This window comes from Scylla paramamosain, chromosome 45 (genome assembly GCF_035594125.1).
Source record: "Scylla paramamosain isolate STU-SP2022 chromosome 45, ASM3559412v1, whole genome shotgun sequence".
Taxonomy (NCBI): Eukaryota; Metazoa; Arthropoda; class Malacostraca; order Decapoda; family Portunidae; genus Scylla; species Scylla paramamosain.
In genome coordinates, this window is record NC_087195.1 from 10347788 (window position 1) to 10367592 (window position 19805).

A 19805-nucleotide genomic window follows, 5' to 3' on the forward strand; every position below is an offset into this window, starting at 1 on the left:
CAATAATGACGTACAGTGAAGTGAATGATGTTGCGCACATAAGAATAAGATGGCCGTCATTTTGAAAATGACCAAAGTATGGAACATAATGTCAATAATGGTTGCGGTAACGCGACTAACGTCTTATCCTTCCACTGGCAGCCTAGCGGGTATATCGCTCCGCCCTCTCGCCTTCCGCCTCACAATCGCAAGTCACGACTCACGAGCGTCAGTTGGTGCTGGTAGTGTGACGCGAAAGGAAAGGAGAACATCTTGCTTCCACAGCCACGAGAAGTACGTAAGTCTCACTTGGTAGTTTTGTGCGCAGGAAGAGAAAGGAAGGCTCGACTTTACAGCCACAGCAGTTTATTCCTGCCCAGTATGTGACCTGACAAAATTTAAATAGTATTAATACTATTTCATACTGTTATGTAGTTAAATAGGATTTCCTCACCAGCTTTTTGTGTTATTAAGGCATGAAAGAAAACACCGGTTTCCCGTCTCTCTCTCTCTCTCTCTCTCTCTCTCTCTCTCTCTCTCTCTCTCTCTCTCTCTCTCTCTCTCTCTCTCTCTCTCTCTCTCTCTCTCTCTCTCTCTCTGTGACTCACTATTACAAGAGTTATAACAAGTATTACAAGTTAGTTATAACCTGGCTTTTAAAGACAATTCTTTCATTCACATTATGCTGCATGCACGCCTAACACCTGCACAATTAAATTATCAAAATTACCTGTCATCGTAACCTTAAATCGCACATGATTTACCTTGAAATTCCTATAGTTTCGACGACAAATATCCATATCAATCCATAACTCTAGCACGGCGACCTCCTTAGTGGGAGGCGCCTTGTCGTGGTGTCTTGTTTCACCATGACTTGTTGAGCGAAGTTATATGGGGCCTAGGTCCCTACTTTACCTACTTAGTAGAGGGTTACCCATACCAGCGGAGTTAGGCTGCCAGCACTGGTCAGTGGTGACGCCTGCCAGTGGGGATCACCTGAGGTCGTCCACTGTTGGATGGTTGGGATGTGTTGGGTAGAGATCTTACCTCTGTCATGGACAAACTTTCGAATCATTAGGGATTACCTTGTTGAAAAAGAGTGGCCCCCATTGGTTCAAATACATGTGAATATACAAATTAATTGTTGATAATATAAATGAATATGTCAATTCTGTTCAAATAATAGAGAAAATTCATTTTAAGTATGTGAGTATATTTGTAATTAAATATAAATAAACTAGCAAATGATTGATTTAAGAAAGTTCATAAATAGATGAATCGCTTTGTATCTAGATAATTATTTAATTATAAATGCGCTGTCTCCTTAAATATGAATGAGGAGAATGTGTGCACATAGACAGGGAGATGGTAATGGAGGCGTCAAGATGTCTTGTCATGGTGGCGTCTGTCATTGCCTTGAGTCGGTGGTGTAGTGCAGACCTGCCCGAGCGATTGCTGGTCCACGAGGCGGCCAAGGACTCCCTTGCCACTTGTCACCTGGTGCTGATGGTCTCCACGCCACGCTCGCCGCTGCTCGTCTCTCTCGACAGGTAAAAATGTAGCAAATAATAATAGATAGATAGATAAATACTATATAATATCATATCACAATTCATATAATTAGTAACAAATTTTTTTTTAGACAATAAATAAATCAACAACAAAAGTCACTACCTCATTGTTTCTTACACTCCTACAGCTTGTACTGTGTTGTGTTATGAGGGGTTTATCACAAACACCAAAGAAAGAAGGCCAGGAGCCAGTTGAAGTCACTACTTTTAGCGTGCTTACTAACCAACGAAACGTTCATTACTCACACCGGATACAATTTACTCTGTGCCATCGTATAAAAAAAAATAAAAGTAATGGTAAAATATTTTCTGGGTACTCTTAAATTGACGAAAACAACTGATTTGCCATACATTTTCAAATATACCAATAATGTCCTTGTTATTTGTAATAATCGATGGAGATTATAGACACTAGCGGTTATTACGGTTATTACAAAGAGGTCCCAAACGCACTAAAATAAAATATGAGTGAGTAAATTGCATGATTCAATTGTGACGTCCGTGAACCTTTGTATTTCACTGCAGAAAGAGGGAAGTCACACCTTGCTCTGCAAAGACAACTCTAACTTCTCACACTGCAGTACATGTACGTTTCACATATACACTTTTCATTCAAAATTAAAAGTGCCGCAAAAAATGTTCAGCCTCAGGAGTCCCAATCCAGTCCCAGACTTGAAATGTCTCTGGGTTGGATCTCCCTTCCGATATCTACCCATGTTATTTTTACTCCTCCCACAACAATTTCCCACAACAATCTTTTCCTCACAAAAATACATCTGCTTGACGCCACTGACAAAAACCTCTTCTTGCCTTTTGTCATCGCCTTGCAGGTAGATTTGCGTAGGATGAACGAATGAACAGAGAGGTGGTATATGCAGTTTAACATTAACAAATCCAAAGCACTTAGTATATATAGAGGAAATCCACAAAATAGGTACACAGTAAACAATGAAGCTTTATTAGGTTCATGGAACGAAAAAGTTTTAGGACTTATACGTAGTTCTTATCTCCGTCTAAGAAAACAATGGGTAGGGATCAGAAATAGGGCAAATCCGATATTAGGATTTAATTTGAGGAATGTTAAAAACAGAAATCCCGAAGTAATATTCAAATTATGCAAACTATGCTGTGCAGTTCTGGTCCCCATATTACGGGAAGGATATAGATCTGTCAGAATCAGTACAAAGGAGAATGACTAAAAGGATACATGGGATGAGGGATATTCCTTATGAAACGAGACTGAAGCTAGTAAATTTACATTCCTTAGAGAGACGTAGGTTAAAAAGGGACCTGATAGAAGTCTTTAAGTGGCATAGGGGTTATGACACGGAGACGTAAACAAAATTCTCAGGATTAGTACTCAGGATAGAACAAGAAATAACGGGTTCAAGCTTGAAAAATTTACATTTCAGAAAAGATCGGGAGGAACTGGTTCTCAAACAGAGTGGTAGATGAATTAAACGGACTCAATAATCAGATTGTTAGTGCAGAGTCATTAGGGAGGTTTAAAAGATTGGACATACTTATGAATGGAGATGATAGGTGGAAATATGTAGGCACAGGGACTCACGTGTAGGTCTGATGGCTTCTTGCAGCTTCCCTTATTTTCTTATGTTCTTATATCCTTAAAATGGCAGCCTTGGGGACATGGCGATAATCATTGTTGGTCTGTCGCCAAAGGGCATCACTGTAAGGATATAAAGGTCAGATTCATTATTCCAAATCATATCTCTCCAGACAAATCTGTGTGCTTGCTGACTTAGTTCACTCAGCTTGATTGAATAGTACATATTTTGTTGATGTCACCTGCAACAGCTACCTTTTTTTGACAAAATTTAGGAAGAACGGACATTAAATTGTTTAGCACATTTGGTCATTTACACCAGTAGTTATTTATCATGTGTTTGTTGAATACTATCCTTAAGGATGTTGAAGCGGACTCCTTGAAAATATCGTGATGATGCATATAGTGTACGCATTATATTTATCTACCTCCTCCTTGAATAATTTTCCACACACACTCCTCTTAACTATGTCTTTCATTTGCTCTCGATATTTTTTATGTATGTTGGTCCTAACTTAACGAGTCTTTTCTCATTTTTAGCAGTGGCTGCTGAAACATTGTTAGGTAGTTCTTTGGGACTTTTTATGCGAAGGGAGGTGATGCACGCTCGTTATAGTTAAGTCCTTTTTCAATAAAAATAGTTCCTGTTCTTCCTGTATAGCATAACTACATATAGCATTACACTTTTCATACCTACAACCACCACACTTTGGGAGTACAGTGTGTCCCTAAACTGTCTACACTGAAAAAGTAGTCTATTCTTTAATTCGCTCTTAATTCGGCTTCACTTATTTGCAGGTGACATCAACAAAAAATGTACAATTAACATTAACACTGACTAGGATGGCAATGTGGTTTATTCGTACACTTGCTGGGATACTGGCCTTAATGCATGGACTCCCCTAAGCAAAAGCCAAACTGATTCTTCATTAGTTGTAGTTTTCCATTCGTCTTGATAACAACAGGTAATAACTCACTGTAATCTGTTCCTACACGTAAATAAACATTTCCACTTGGTCATTGCCCATATAATACTGAGGTGAACTCACATCACGGGCATGTCACGCGGAGGGACTGGCTCGGGGTAACAGAGCGGCTAGCACTTCAGCCAGTGAGTACCGGGCAACATGGAGGACTGACTGCCTGCACTGACCCCGCAGGGAGTTTTGCGAGATTTGCCCCTGCCACATCAGCAATGGTGCATGTTTGAAGTGTTTAAGGGTGCCGGGCACTGGAACGCAGGAAACGAAATACGCTTTTTCCACAGATTGCCAACAAATGCAGCGACGCTGAAATTATGAATTCAGTTTTACAAGCGTTATAAATCCCACTGCAGCAAGACTGTGCAATTTGCATTTTTCAGGAGCCGACTATGAAGTATGCCTTTTTTTTTTCTTTACCAATATATTTACGTGGCAGGTAAAGACAGATACGCTTACTCCCAAGGCCTACACAGGAGAGAGGTTAGTCTCTTCCTAAATGTAATTTAGAGAACACATTGGGCGCGCGAAATAAAAGGAGAGGGAGTAGGGGTAGAGGTGAAAGGCAAGGTAAAAGAAGGGGCTCCCTCCACGTCATCCGGAGGGACTCGAAGCTCCACCCACCGGGTGCAAGAGTGCGCGTCGTTTGATCCGAGTGGGCATGCACTATTACGTCTTTACGTGATATATTTTCAAACAACTCATGCATTGCTGAAACATCTGATGCGTATAGGTTAGGCAATATTTCATCCATACCGACAGCTTTTACTTTCCGGTGTCAGTGATAGGCAATATGTATTCTTGACTACTGTGTCTGTCAGTTGTGTTTCCTATCTTTATTATTGGCTCTTCAATGTTCCTGTCTTTCAAGCAAAGTTTACGAGCTAGTCTGTGTGTGATAACGGTTATGTCTGACCCAGGATCCCACAACATAATTATACTAGGTTAGCCATTGGTGTGCATGCTGCTCGCGATTAATAGTGTAATCTTTCCTCATGTGTGTGTTGTTTACTACAGTATGCGTTGTCAAACAACATGCCTTGTATGTGAACATTGTGTAATATATTTTGGTGAGACCTACCATACTGAATATCATTATGGTCTTTAACATTACACAACTTATTAGAAACTTTTGCCATGTATTCACCTCTAAAAAAGTTAAAACAAATGCCGTGTTTTCTCAGAGCATTAATTTTCCGCCATTGTCTAAGTTGTGAAACACTGAACAATCCAGTATGTTACGTGCATTAGGGGCATGCCACACATCACACGGGCCACACAACAGTCCATACCACACACCCAATCACTCAACAATCCGTAACACTCCCATCCACACCACATCACTTGTGCCACAAGATCCACACAACATCCCATATTACAGACTCGTAACATACAAAACCACATGAAACTATCAAACTGCACCGATATGCACCGATATGACAGCCATAATCGCCCCTCAAAAAAGAAAAAAAAAATCCACATCTAGCCACAAAGCAGCCTACATCACTTCCAGCCAAAGCACACAACAACAATATGTTTCACCTTGAAAGTATAATAGTCTCTTTAACGGTAACAATATGGTATCATGTTGAAAAATCACATGTCACCTCGTGGACTACTTTAAGATCATCACGCGGGCCACGTTTAGCTCACTTGACAAAAGTTTGACATCCCTGACCCAGGTCAGAGTTCCTGGTGAATGGACGTGTTTGTGTTTAGCGAATTTAACCTTTATGTTGCCGAGTCGTCTAGTTGTGTTAGTTCTGTTCTCGAGGCTTTCGTTGCAAAGGTCTAGGTGGAGGCAAAATTTCATCGAAATATCTCGGAGACGCAGGCTGCGTTTCGTAAGATGATCTCAGACCTGCAGGCTGAGTTCTGTGAGGGAGGGTCGGACCGCACTGTTACCTTAACCAGTAATAAGATTAGGGACAAGGGAGGGATTCCTGTGGTATGTGGTGTCTTGCCGAGAAGGGGAGTTGGTCGCAGGCTCGCGAATCATTGTAAAAGTAATGGACGAACATTCATCGACGACTGGGACCGCTTCTTTGGTAAAGACAGCTTGTATGTCTGGGATGTAGTGTACTTATCACGCAAGGATATTCGGGTTTTGACAGAAGCACTTGAGCGGGAGGTTACTTCACCCCAAGGCTTTTTACGTTAGTCAGGGGTAGGAAGGGCTTGTGACGACGAAAGGAAGGACAATTTAGTTAAACCTAGGAAGGTATATAACAAGCTCAGCAAAGGCGAGGGATACCTTAAGTGCTTATTACACGAAATGTAGAAGTATTTTGAATAAAACAGACTTCCTTAGAGGAATGGCATGTAGAGAAAACTTTGATATCATTGCTTTAACAGAAATTTGGTTAGATATGTCAGGAAGAGTATTTATTCCAGAGGTTAAGATAGATGGATATACACTTTTCTATAAAGACAAGGAAATAGGAGAGGAGGAGGCGTCGCGCTGTATGTTAGGGACACATTACAATGTTGTATTAACATTAACATAAAAACAGATAGAAAAATAGAGTATATATGTTTTTGATAAGGATCACAATCAGTAGTAATGGGATTAGTGACATGCCACCGAATTTTACAAAGGAAGCTAGTATCTCATTATGGCAACATATATAGAGCAAACAGATACAGTCAGATACGTATGATAGGAGATTTTAATTTTAGGAATATTGACTGGAGCCTGATGGTAGGTAACGGTGAACCATAGAAATTTTCTTAATGTAATTCAGGATATTTTTTAAACAGATAATCTTAGAACCCACAAAGGATCACACAGGTGGAGGTTGGAGGACAGCTAGGTAAAGTAACCATTGTGAAATTAGGTTCATATTAAAATAGGAGGAATCTTCTATTAGCGAAAACACTAATAAGATACCTGACTTTAGGAGAGCAAGTTTTTGAGGGATTAAGAAGGTATCTCCAATGAGACGACTGGCAACGGAAGGAGGGGGATGGGCAGGCAGGCAAGATTCAGGACACAGGTGAGGGAGATAAGGCAAGGTGAGGGAAGTGAAGTAAAGTATGAGGATAGAGGACAGAAGAAGGTGAGAAATTGCTGGATGATTAGTGGGGGTGAGAGAGGGGGTGCTATGTTGAGCTGCGAGTAAGGCGTTGGGAGCTCAGGTCATGCTGAGATGAGTTAGGCGAGGTCAAGGCGGGTGGGAGATGAAATGGAGACGATGGAGGGGACCGACATGGAGGAGATTAGGGGAGGTAAATGTTGATGAGTTGTATAAATATTTTGTTGATATATTACCTGCAAGCCAGTCAGCAAACATTTTTTATAGAACAATAAGATAACAGAAGAATGACCCTAAATGGATGATTGCTAGGAGGAAACACTGCACAGGACAGAAGAGAAGTATATATAAGAGATTAAAGGCAGGGGAAGAGGATTTAAGGTCTCAATACAGGTAATGAATTAGTTAGAACTGTCAGAAAGTCAACGAAGAAGGCTAAAACCAAGTACGAATTAAAGGTAGCTCGCCAAGCGAAGACCGACCCAAAGTGATTCTATCAGGAACAGGACGAGAGACACATAAATAATAGGTTCACTAAAGGCAACTGATGGGGAGTTAGTTTTGGGCAAGAGATGAGTAAAATTCTGAACGAGTATTTTTTAAGAGATTTCACCCAGGAAAACATGTAGGAAATGCCTATAGTAAACAGATTTTTAGAGCAGAAGAGAATGAGATGATAGATATTTCAATAACTAAGGAGATAATGGAACGGGAGATAGATGGGCTTAAAAATTCAAGTCACCAGATGAAATATATCCCAGAGTACTTAAAGAATCCAAAGAGATTATTAGTGAATCGTTAGTTTCTGTCTTTAGGAAAATTATTTTTTTTCCGTATTCTTAGGAATGTTAAAGTCCCGAAGTACTATTAAATTTATATTTGACGCTGGGCAGACCTCATTTAGACTATGCTGTGCAATTCTGGTCCCATATTAGAGGAGGACATAGGTCTATTATAATAATTATAAAGGAGAATGACTAAAAAGATACAGGGAGATGAAGGGTATTCTTTACGAAACGAGACTGAAGCTATTAAATTTACATTCCTCAGAGACACGTAAGTTAATAGTTTTGTTATCTGTAGGTTCCTAATAAGAGTCCATGGGTATGGCTGGAAATATATTGAAGGAGAGCAGGAGGTAGCACAAGAGTCACCAGAAGAGCAAGACTGGTGCATAAAGAGATGGCGTCCCGTCGGCTACTGATGCTGCTAGGCGTGGTTACTAGCTAATATTATGTGACAATGCAAATTGAATGTGTGCCGCCTTACAATAACGTTGAGGATACATGAGTGAGAGATACAGAGTACATATGGATACAAAAATTAAGGAACATTGGCTGTGTTCACTCACATATCCACACCTTACTCCACCCCCTCCCCCAGCCGCTCGTAATTAATTCCGAGCGGACTCCTTTTCCCTGAACGTCGTGGGACATTTGGGGGAGAGTGTACAGGACTTTGCACACCAAAGCAAGAGACCTCAGGGATATGGGAAAGAGGGTTACCACCTGGAGGGGGCATTAGCCACAGGTACCGACGATTGCCCCACCAGACTATGCCATTTGGAAGATGAATCTCATAGTCCCTGGATCTGCTACGACCCATAGCCATCCCAACTTTGTCCCAGCGGTGTTATGTCAGGTTTTCAATCCTGACATGTTGTCCGACACTCAACTTAAAAAGAGGACGAGCGGGTTCATTCTACTGATGTTGGATATGGTCAATACAGATGGCTGCTCGGTGATAACAGTCCTTGGTCAAGAATTGTCACTCTGCAGAAAGAGGCTCAGGGGAAGCCAGATGCAGGAACGGAGGGCGCGGCCTTAGAGCACCTTGGCAGGGAAACGACCTGCAGGAGTAGGGGTGTTGCGCAGTTCCAGGATATCCCTGTCGAACTCTTTACAATCGATATTCACGGAGGGAGCCATCTTGAGAATCAGGTACTTAATGGCTTTGACCGCTGCCTTGGCATAGCCATTTGACTGAGGATGATGTGGTAAAGAAACCACGTGGTGAACACCACAGCCTACCATAAAGCTGCGGAAGTTGCCGCTGTTGAACGGTGGCCTCCTCATCTGTGCAATGGTGGAGGGGAACGCCAACTTTGCGGAAGTACCTGCAGAACATCTTGATGACTCTTATAGCCGTAGTGTCAGGGCCACAGGGCACGACCATAGGCCAGCCAGACTGTCTGTCCGCTATGACGAGGAATGACTTCCCTGCAACGTGGAAGAAGTCAGCGGAGACGGACTCAAAGGGTCTCATTGGGTGGTCGTCTCAGAGAAGAGGTTCCTGTTGCTAGCTAGGCTGTAGTACTTCATGACTCACAGGCATCTATGGTGGACTTGATATGAGAGTCGATGGCTGGCCAAAATACTGTCTGCCTTGCCCTGGCTTGTCTGCCTTGTTTATATATTGGCCTTATCCGAACCACGGCGAAGAGTGTAGCTGGTGTGGGAGGGAGAGGGGAACGGAGGCGACTGTAGGAGTGAGAAAGGAAGGAGGCCTCTGTAAAGCAAAGGGGTCATTGAGTTATCGTTGCCTCCTCCAAATCATAGAAGGAAAGTTTTAGGTTGTGGAAAAGAAGGAAAAAAATGAATAGATAAAATAAGAAAAATAAAATAATATAATAATAAACAAAATAGAACAAACAAAATAAATAGATAGAAAAAAAAAAAAACATTATTACGGCTGTGGGACGGCAGCCTTCCCTGGCGCTTTCGAGGGAGACATCAGTCAGTCAGGTCCCAGCTCCGATCACACCACTGCAGTTATGTACTTCACTTTGCAATGTGCCACACACAATTGTATTACACCCCGCAGCAGTGATCCCTGGTAATTAATTCCCGATGTTGGTCGCACACTATTGGGGCCCCAGCTAATAACAGACCGTCACAGATCGAAAGCAGTAGTGTGAGTTAACTCTGTGCCCTGTCTGTGTCTGTGAACACTACCTGGGGGGTTCGTACCTATGTGTGTATTTCAGTAGTGTCTCGTAGTCATTGGTTACATACCTCGATAGTCTCGCTGTGGATGTCCGTCTGTTGCTACTGTCTTTGTAGCCGTTCCTCTCTGCCAGCGTCCTTAGTGGGTCCGTTGCTTCGCAGTCCAGTAGATAATGGACGAGGAGTTCCTCCGTGGAGACCTCGCAGTGCATGCAGGGTTCCCCATCGTAGTCTTCGCCCAGCGACCTGATTGTGGGGGAAACCTTAGTGTGATCGATGAATGCTTACTTTGTCATTCCTTGTGACGGAGCTTGGTATTGACAGTGGCTCACCGTTCGTTGCTAGTGCCTGCCACTTGAGTGTGAATATGCCTCAGCATCTGTCCGCAACTCTCTTGTCGTTTATATAGTCGCCGACCTTGCCGTTTTTTAAACACAGTCGCACGAGCGCTCGTTTCTCGTCAAGGTTAATGATACCTTTCTCCAGACAAGTACAGCAGCTGCACAGGTATACTACATCGATGGCTTTGTCGACTTAAACACAGGTAAGACAGTCGCAGCATTTATGTGGGGCGAGGAGAGACATGGTTGAAGAACGTCTGACCACTGCTCCACGCTGCAAACAGAGGTTGTAGTATAACATCCGCTCTCCTACACGCCAGACAACATGACGACAAAGCCAATCATTTACACTGATTCTATGACAGTGCTGGAACCCTTGAGACACACTCCCCCCAGGGATAACACCAGGCTTACTACCATGACCAGACTCCTACTCTCCTACCCTCCAGCAATTAATGTCCCTCTTTATTTTCAACAAATTTTAAAAAACGGCAAGGTCGGCGACTATATAAACGACAAGAGAGTTGCGGACAGATGCTGAGGCATATTCACACTCAAGTGTGAATATTCACATATATTCACACTTGAGTGGCATATTCACACTTGAGTGGCATATTCACACTCAAGTGTGAATTTAAACACAGTCGCACGAGCGCTCGTGCGACTGTGAATATGCCTCAGCATCTGTCCGCAACTCTCTTGTCGTTTATATAGTCGCCGACCTTGCCGTTTTTTTAAATTTGTTGAAAATAAAGAGGGACATTAATTGCTGGAGGGTAGGAGAGTAGGAGTCTGGTCATGGTAGTAAGCCTGGTGTTATCCCTGGGGGGAGTGTGTCTCAAGGGTTCCAGCACTGTCATAGAATCAGTGTAAATGATTGGCTTTGTCGTCATGTTGTCTGGCGTGTAGGAGAGCGGATGTTATACCACAACCTCTGTTTGCAGCGTGGAGCAGTGGTCAGACGTTCTTCAACCATGTCTCTCCTCGCCCCACATAAATGCTGCGACTGTCTTACCTGTGTTTAAGTCGACAAAGCCATCGATGTAGTATACCTGTGCAGCTGCTGTACTTGTCTGGAGAAAGGTATCATTAACCTTGACGAGAAACGAGCGCTCGTGCGACTGTGCTTGTCGCTGATTGGAGGGGAAGCTTTAACATAGTTTTTGAGATTGGGATTGAAATTTGACACGCCCATCTCAATAATTTTGATGATTCCCTTGCAAAATTAAACAGTGTTAACATGCGTAATAAGAGACTAGTGCTGACGTCAAATCTTTGTTCACCAACGTCTCTCTGGATGGAGCATTCAAAGCTGTGGTAAAAGCTCTAGCACATGTTAATAAAAGTCAACTACCAGTGTGAAAAATGAATTACATGAAATTAATGATCATGTCTGTGAAGTCTAGATTATTTACTTTTGAGAATGAGGAATATTGTCAGCACGAGGGCCTTGCGACAGGCTGACCACTAAGTGTAGTTATGGCCTCCCTATTCATGAAAGTCCTGGAAAATTACCATTATTCACGAGTGGTGACAAAAGCGACGAAGTGGTACAGATATATGAACGACGTGCTGGTCACGGACAAGAGGACGAGTCCTAAAGAAAAATTTAGCAAAGGTCACCCTAAGATTGCGTTTATACCAAGCGCGTCGCGTCATGTCATGTCACGTCACGTCACGTCACGTGATTCAGCTGCGTTTACACCAAGCGCGTCACGTCACGTCACGTCGAGTCAGGTCTGTTGATGCGTTTCAGTCAGTGACCTGCCAGATCTCAAGGAGAATGGATACATCTACGCTCGCTGAAGTAGCTGTTTTATTATGGCGTTGTCGCCATAGACGTAGAAAGAGAACTCGACTCTGGGTACATCCACTGAACATCAAGAGGCCAGATTTTGGGAGTTTCAGTCATTTGTTCCCAGCCCTGATTGACCATCCAGAAAAATTCTATGATTTCTTGAGAACTTCAAGAAGCTAATAGACTTAGCTGGACCTTTCATTAGAAAACTCAACACTAACTACAGACGTGCTCTTGGAGTAGAAGAAAGAATGGCAATCTTTTTAAGGTAGGAACTATTTTATTGTACATTACACTAATTTCTACAAGTAGAACAGTAGTAAACTAACTAAGATATTGGATAAATATGAAGACAGTAATGCTTTCCTGCTGGAAAGTGGTAAAACACATTAGACACATAAAACACATTAGACAAAATAATTAATTTCTAAGTTGCTTCTCAGAGGTGAAAATAATTAATGTTATTGTCACTTCCACTGGATGTACCTGGTGATGGTGATGATGTTGGTGTATGTGACTGATTTTGCTGAGTCCAGTAGCCATACTGGACAGGATTCAGGCTTATAGATCTTCTTACGGAAAGCTTCCTGCATTTCAGTTCTAAAATTCAAGTTGTCCATTGGTGACAGTTGCTTCACCTTGGGAAGTAGGCTTAACAGAAATTGGCGATCTGCATTATTATTATCTTGTGGCAACGTTTGTTCTCTCAGTAGTCTTAGTTCGTTTAAGAAACGCATATCCATCTCCTCTTCAGTGCTTCTTGCGTTTTTTTTTTTTTTTTTTGTGGCAGTAGGCTTCTTTAATATGGAAAGCATAGGCTTGACAGTACTGCTATCCTTACAGATTTCGATGTTACTTGCAGCTTCATCAGGAGTTGCATTGGGTAAGTCATTTAATTCTAGGGGATTAGGTATTCCATAACCACGTGAAATACCAGGAACTGAAACCAAAATAACACACTTTCTTGTGGGAGATGAAGCGTTTCCACTGAAGCCTAACATCATGAGGCCATATCCTATAAAGAATTTGGACTACTCCAAAAGGGTATTTAACTACCGGATAAGCAGGGCTAGAAGAACAGTAGAGTGCGCCTTTGGATTGTTAACAAAAAAATTTGGTTTGCTGCAAACATCAATGGAGACCAGTGTTGAAGTATCGGAAGGATTGGTGAAAAGCATTTGTGTTCTTCACAATTTCATTCAGTATGAAAACAATTTCCGCTACTCTGTAAATGATGATGCTCGTGATGCACTTCATTCCAATTATTCAATATCTAGCCTGACAGTAACAAGAAGCAATAGGACCACAGCAGTGGTTATGGGAGTTCGGGATATTTTGAAAGAATATTTTGTTTCCCCTGGTGGAGCTCTTGAGTAGCAAGACCGAGTGATACAGGCTAATGTTTAATTCACAGACTAGTTCATAGCTTACTGTATAGTACATATTTTATTTCATAGCCAATGTTTAGTTCATAGTATACTTTAGGTCATAGCCTATTGCATTGTTCATGTTACATTTCATAGTTTTATATGTTAGTTAATATTGTATTTCATAGCCTGTTATTTAGTTCATAATACAGTAGCTATACAGTAGGGCATATGGTTGGTTGTATGGTGGATAAAAACTGTTGTCTTACCTGGATATTTCATTTCATCAGCAATCTCTCTCCACAGTCTAGCAACGGCATCACGATCTCGGTGGCTGCGGTCTGTGGAATCTTATACAGCAGGGCGCTCTCGAACTAAGCTGATAAGGAGTTCCACATCCATATTCACACCACGACTGACGCGCTGTGACTGCCTTGAAAAATAGAACCAGCTCTATAACATCCATCTTACTGTGGAAGAAGAAAACGAAGCCCCGTTACTATTCCTAGACGTTTCCTTAATCAGAGAATGTAGCAGTGCGTTATGTAAAGTGTACAGAAATCCCTCCAACAAAAAATGGCTGCATTCATTATTTCACATTCATTATCTCACATCTCACACGTCATGTAAACATGCTTTCAGGATTTGCGGTAAACAATACTTGGACGAGAAAGTCAACTATATAATGAAATCATTCATCAAGGGTCTCCTGGTCGAGCTGAGGATAACAGCAGATAATGTCATAAGGAGAAGAATGGAAAGCAGACAACGAGGCAACAATTGGTCATCCCTGGGTCTGACTTAGTCGAGGCCCTTGGAAAAATTTTACACCACACTAAAGTTAACGTCGTGGTCAGCAGCACTCAACGTCAAAGTCAAAGAGTCGCAACAGTTTTTCTTTGAAAACTTAATAGTCCGATCCAAGATTCCGAACGAGAAAGGGTACAATCTGCATAATTTTCAACCCCTGATCTGGGTGCCAATCTTGACCTTACAAAAACAATCCTATCAACATCCTCGCACATGCTAAGAGATGTACGAACTGAGTAGTCCTCATCCTGCCCCGTGAAAGGCTTAAAAGTCTCTGTTGGGAGAAGTTTCAGTGTTTTAGCAGGAAGTTGTAAACCTAGTAGTAGTTAGTTGTTTATTGACAAAAGAATCCTTTTACAAAATAAACGAAGAACAAATAATTGTACAAGTACTTTTGTCCATGAAAAGTAACAAACATGCATTTGATGTAGAGGTGATTCTTACATATTATACGTATGTACTCAGTACTTCAAAAATATAGCTACACACTTCCTGTATATAGATATTCTCTTCCATTATGTCATTTATATCGCCAAATCTGAGCATTTGATAACTATTACGTAGATCAGCAGTCATTGTGCACTCTAACAACACATGTTTTTCGGTTTGAACATGAACACCGTCGCACAAACATACTCTCTGCTCAGTTGGCGTTCGACTCCACCTGCCTGTTTCAATTCTTAGATTGTGTGACATTAATCTCAGTCTTGTGAATGCCTCTCGCTGGTAATCGGGCACATACTTATCAGTCTTATAAATATTGTGAACTGTCAGTGTCGGGTTAAAGTCATTCACATATGTCCGGATCTTAGTGGCACTGTTCGGTGTGTTCCTCAAAATATTTCTCAATTTTTCCATGGGGTCATTATCTGATATCAGGGATATTTCTCTATTAAGGAATCTATATCCAGGTGTGTTTTCTCTCCTGAAAAGGTCATACACAATATAAAAAGGTTGTTCCATATCTATGACCTCCAACTTAGATTTTAAGAAGTTTTTCCTCCTTCGCTTTACTAATTCTATTACAGGTAAAATGCCGCTTTCAACCATACATAAATTTATGCTGGTATTTTTTCTCACACCTAATAAACACTTTACTAAACTGTTGTATTGTCTTTCTAAGTTCTTAGTCTTGTTTGTCAGCCACGACTCACAACTGTACAGTAAGGCTGACGTCACGGCAGCATCAAAAACCTTTTTCTTCAATATAAATGGCATCTTTAGTCGCCATTGTGCGTGCAGGCTTCTCCCGTATGGCATACGATTTACCCCTCCTCAAAGTTCGAATATCATCGCAGGATTCTGGCACCCGCGCTGAAAATGAATCGATGAACTCATCAGCTGCACCGATAGACTCAAACGACACTGGACCAGTTAAACCACTAATATTCACATCGCCTGTTGTTCGGGTTTCACTCTCCAGTTGCTGCCGGAGTTTAGCCTCTTCAGCTAAGATTTGTTTCTCATAGAGGTCTTTAAAATCCTCAAGTTAGTTGGGTTTCTCTGTCATTAGCAATTACTGACACTTAGAAGTTATTTAACAATGAAGGAAGTGATAAAAGAAAGGAAGAGAAGAACACACTCAAAGATAATAATATTATAGCATGCAGTCACTGGATTATATACAATTATATGTACACTACACGAAATGTAGACGTGATAAAAAAAAAAAAATGGTATGCTATATTGAATGTAGTAATGAGAAAGGAGAGAGAGAGAGAGAGAGAGAGAGAGAGAGAGAGAGAGAGAGAGAGAGAGAGAGAGAGAGAGAGAGAGAGAGAGAGAGAAAATAGCTTCCCACACATGAATTATGTGATGTTATTTCATGTAATTTTAAGAAAAGTATAATTGTAAGTTCAGCTTATGTGTGTACTCACTGCCGGCTAACAGCATGAAGTGACTTCCGTTGGCCCTTGAAGCTCGTCCCCGCAAATCGTTCTCGTCTTCGAAGATCATCCTCTCAGGTCATCCTCTCTGTCAAGGCTTCTTCCCAAGATCGTTTTCGAAGCTTGTCCTCGTCCGCTGAAATGTGCTTGCAGGTCGTCCTTGTCCTCGAAGATCGTCCTCTCAAGTCGTGCTCATCCTCGAAGACTGTCCTCGCTGATCTTCCTCGATATCAAGGCTTGTTCTCGACGAAAACTCGTCGAGATATTCCTGTTAGGAGTTTGTAATTCCGGGTCAACTCAAAGGATAACACACCAGAGTCAATAATATCACTATTTTTACCTTAGAGACTGGTTAATTGTAGTAGTGAAGATATGTACCCCGACTTATCTGAGCGAAATGGTAGTGCGAGGCTGTTTGCGTCTTGAATTTTCAGACGTCTGCACTATCAGCCCAGCTGTCACTCACTGGGCGTTCGTGCGTGACTACTATGTGAGTGTTTTATATGCAACAATGGTTACACGCTAGCGTTATACTGTATGATGTTATTACTGTATGATGAGTTTGAATAGTTTATAATATTTCAGTCACTGGTCGCGCAATTCATCACACCACTATCACCAATGTGATAGTGTAATGTTACTTACCTATGTGTGATTCTTGCTCTGGTCTCTCTCTCTCTCTCTCTCTCTCTCTCTCTCTCTCTCTCTCTCTCTCTCTCTCTCTCTCTCTCTCCGTTAAGGATCATGAGCTCCGCAAGGGAGTTATGACAAACACATTGTGGCTTTAATGCTCTATTAGTTCCTTAGATAAAAGGACATACAGAGACGCCACGCCTGGGTTGGAATACTCGTGAGCCTTCTCTGCTCGCCTCACCCACTGGCACTTTGGCCGCCAGCTTCTGGTTGTTTACATGGTGACTAGCTATCCAATACAGGAACTCTTCTCAATGCAACTGTTATATATGTTAGAAAATTACATAATACATGATAGTACTAAATAGAGCGTATTATGGTACAATATACATATATAGGTGTCACAGTAATTTAGCTAGAGTAATATGCGTATATGTATGGCAACAACTCGTTTCCCATACTGATCAGTGAGAACGATGCTGAACTTAGCGTGGTTCTCACGGAGCAGCTATGGGAGAAGGAAAAGATATGAAAAATTATAGAAGAACCAAGTTGACTTTAACCTGGCTATCATGCTGTACGTGAGAAAAGAAGAAACAAGAAAGAAAACTTTTCACACTCTAACACTGGCAATAAATTGGCATAAATAAGCATGGTAAAATAGCCACAACACAAATATTTTGCCATCGTCTAATTAAAGAGTAGGAATGTAGGCTTCACCATATTACTCATTCAGGTTACCATTGTTATGAAACAGCTAGCAAATGACAAAAAGCTAAGGAAATGTGTTTGTCCTATCAATCAACTGAATGAAACTGGCATGGTAAAGTATGCATTTTCTCATACACTACTTCAAGCAAAGTTCAAGGCGGCCATTTTAAGAACATAACATAAAAACTGTAAGAAGCCATCAGGTGTACACGTGGCAATCCCTACAAGAAATATGCCTACCCATTTCCATCAATCATCCTCATCCATAAATCTGTCTAATCTTCTCTTAAAATTCCCCCAATGACCCAGCACTAACAACTTCATTACTGACTCTGTTCAATTAATCAAACACTCTATTTGAGAACCAATTCTTTCCAATTCATTAAACCCGTTTTTTTTTTCAAGCTTGGACCCGTTATTTCTTATTCTGTCCTGCTTATTGATCCTAAGAATTTTGCTTACGTCCCATTTCTTATAACCCTTATACCACTTAAAGATGTCCTTCAGGTCCCCTTTTATCCTACGTCTCTAAAGAATGGAAATTTAACAGCTTCATTCTCGCTTCGTAAGGAATACTCTTCATCCCCTGTATCCTTTTGGTCATTCTCCTTTGTACTGATTCAAATAGAACTTTATCCTTCCTGTAATATAGGGAACTGAACTTCACAGCGTAGTCTAGATGAGGTCTGACCAGCGCCAAATATAACTTTAATATTACTTCGGGCTTTCTACTTTTAACACTCCTAAAAATTAATACTAATACCCTATTTGCCCTGTTTTTGTCCTCTATGCATTGTTTTCTTAGACAGTGTTCAGAGCTAACTATAACTCCTAAATCTTTTTCATACCGTGAACCTACCAGAGCTTTGTTGTTTATTGTATACCTAATGTGTGGGTTTTCTCTACATATGCTAAGCACTTTGCATTTGTTGATATTAAACTGCATTTGCCATTTGTCTTTCCATTTGTTCATCTTATCTAAATCTGCCTACAAGGAGATGCTATCTGATTCTTAACCTGCCTATCTTCGTGTCATCCGCAAATTTACTAACATCACTACTAATTCCACTATAGAAGTCATAGATATATATAAAAGATAACAATGGTCCTAATACTGATCTCTGTAGCACACCACTAATTGCATGACCCCGCTCGGATTTAGAGCCGTTTATTACAACTTTCTGTCGCCTGTCACTTAGCCATGACCTTATCCTGCCTTCCCATCTATCCCGTGGGCCCTAATCTTTCTCAGGAGCCTCAGACGGGGTACCTTGCCAAATGCTTTACTAAAGTCCAGATATAGGATGTCATAACTATCACCATCATCTGCGGCCTCGTACACTATACTGTAAAAACTTAACAAGTTTGTCAGGCAAGATTTTCCCTTCATGAAGCCATTCTGTGACTGATTTATCAAGTAATGTTTGACTAAATGTTCCCTAATGCTCTTCGTATTATTGACTCCATTATTTTACCTGGAACAGAAGTGAAGCTGACAGGTATATAATTAGAAGTTAAAGTTTTATCTCCTTTCTTGAAGATGGATACTACATTAGCCTGCCTCCACATTACTGGTACCTCACCTGACAAGTGATTTCCTAAAGCCAGATACTAACGGTTCACTAATAGCGTCTTTGCATTCCTTAAGTACTCTGGGATGTATTTCATGTGCTCCTGGTGTCTTGAACATTTTTAGCCTATCTCCTGTTCCGCTATCTCCTTAATTCTGGTAATATCTGTCAACTTTTCATTCTCTTCTGCTGTAAATATCTGCTCACTATTCGGCATTTCCTACATGTTTTTCTGGGTGAAGAATGTTAAAAAATACTCATTCAGAATTTTACTAATCTCCTCTCCAAAACTAACCGGCTCCCTAATCTGCTGCCTTTAATAGACCTATTGTTTTCCTGTTATTCGTCCTATATACCTGATAAAAAACCCTTTGGGTTCGTCTTCGCCTGGCTGGGTACCTTTAATTCATAATTGTTTTTAGCTTTCCTCGTTAACCTCCCGACTGTTCCATCTAATTCATTATATTGTGGTCTTAAAACCTTTTCCCCTGCCTTTAATCTCTTATATATACTTCTCTTCCGCCCTAAATAGTGTTTTAATCTAACAGTCATCCATTTAGGTACTATAAGGTTCTATAAGGGATGTTTGTTAACTATCATGTAAGTAATATATC

The 19805-nt window shown here is 41.1% G+C and overlaps 2 long non-coding RNA genes across 3 annotated transcripts in view; one reads left to right on the forward strand and one right to left on the reverse strand.

Moving 5' to 3' along the window:
- Nucleotides 1–14020, forward strand: LOC135094380 (uncharacterized). 2 transcript variants are annotated; one of them, XR_010263774.1, is made up of 3 exons: nt 1–277; nt 1337–1529; nt 13887–14020. It is a non-coding gene; the product is annotated as an uncharacterized LOC135094380 (long non-coding RNA). The 2 variants fall into 2 exon arrangements; XR_010263775.1 differs by having other exon boundaries at nt 1–273.
- The window catches only part of LOC135094379 (uncharacterized), a 21187-nt gene continuing 10514 nt past the window's right edge, over nt 9133–19805 (reverse strand). The window contains exons 3-5 of the long non-coding RNA XR_010263773.1: nt 16268–16544; nt 13850–14050; nt 9133–10320 (exon numbers count right to left, since the gene is read on the reverse strand). This is a non-coding gene — a long non-coding RNA (uncharacterized LOC135094379). The remainder of the gene's footprint in view (nt 10321–13849; nt 14051–16267; nt 16545–19805) is intronic.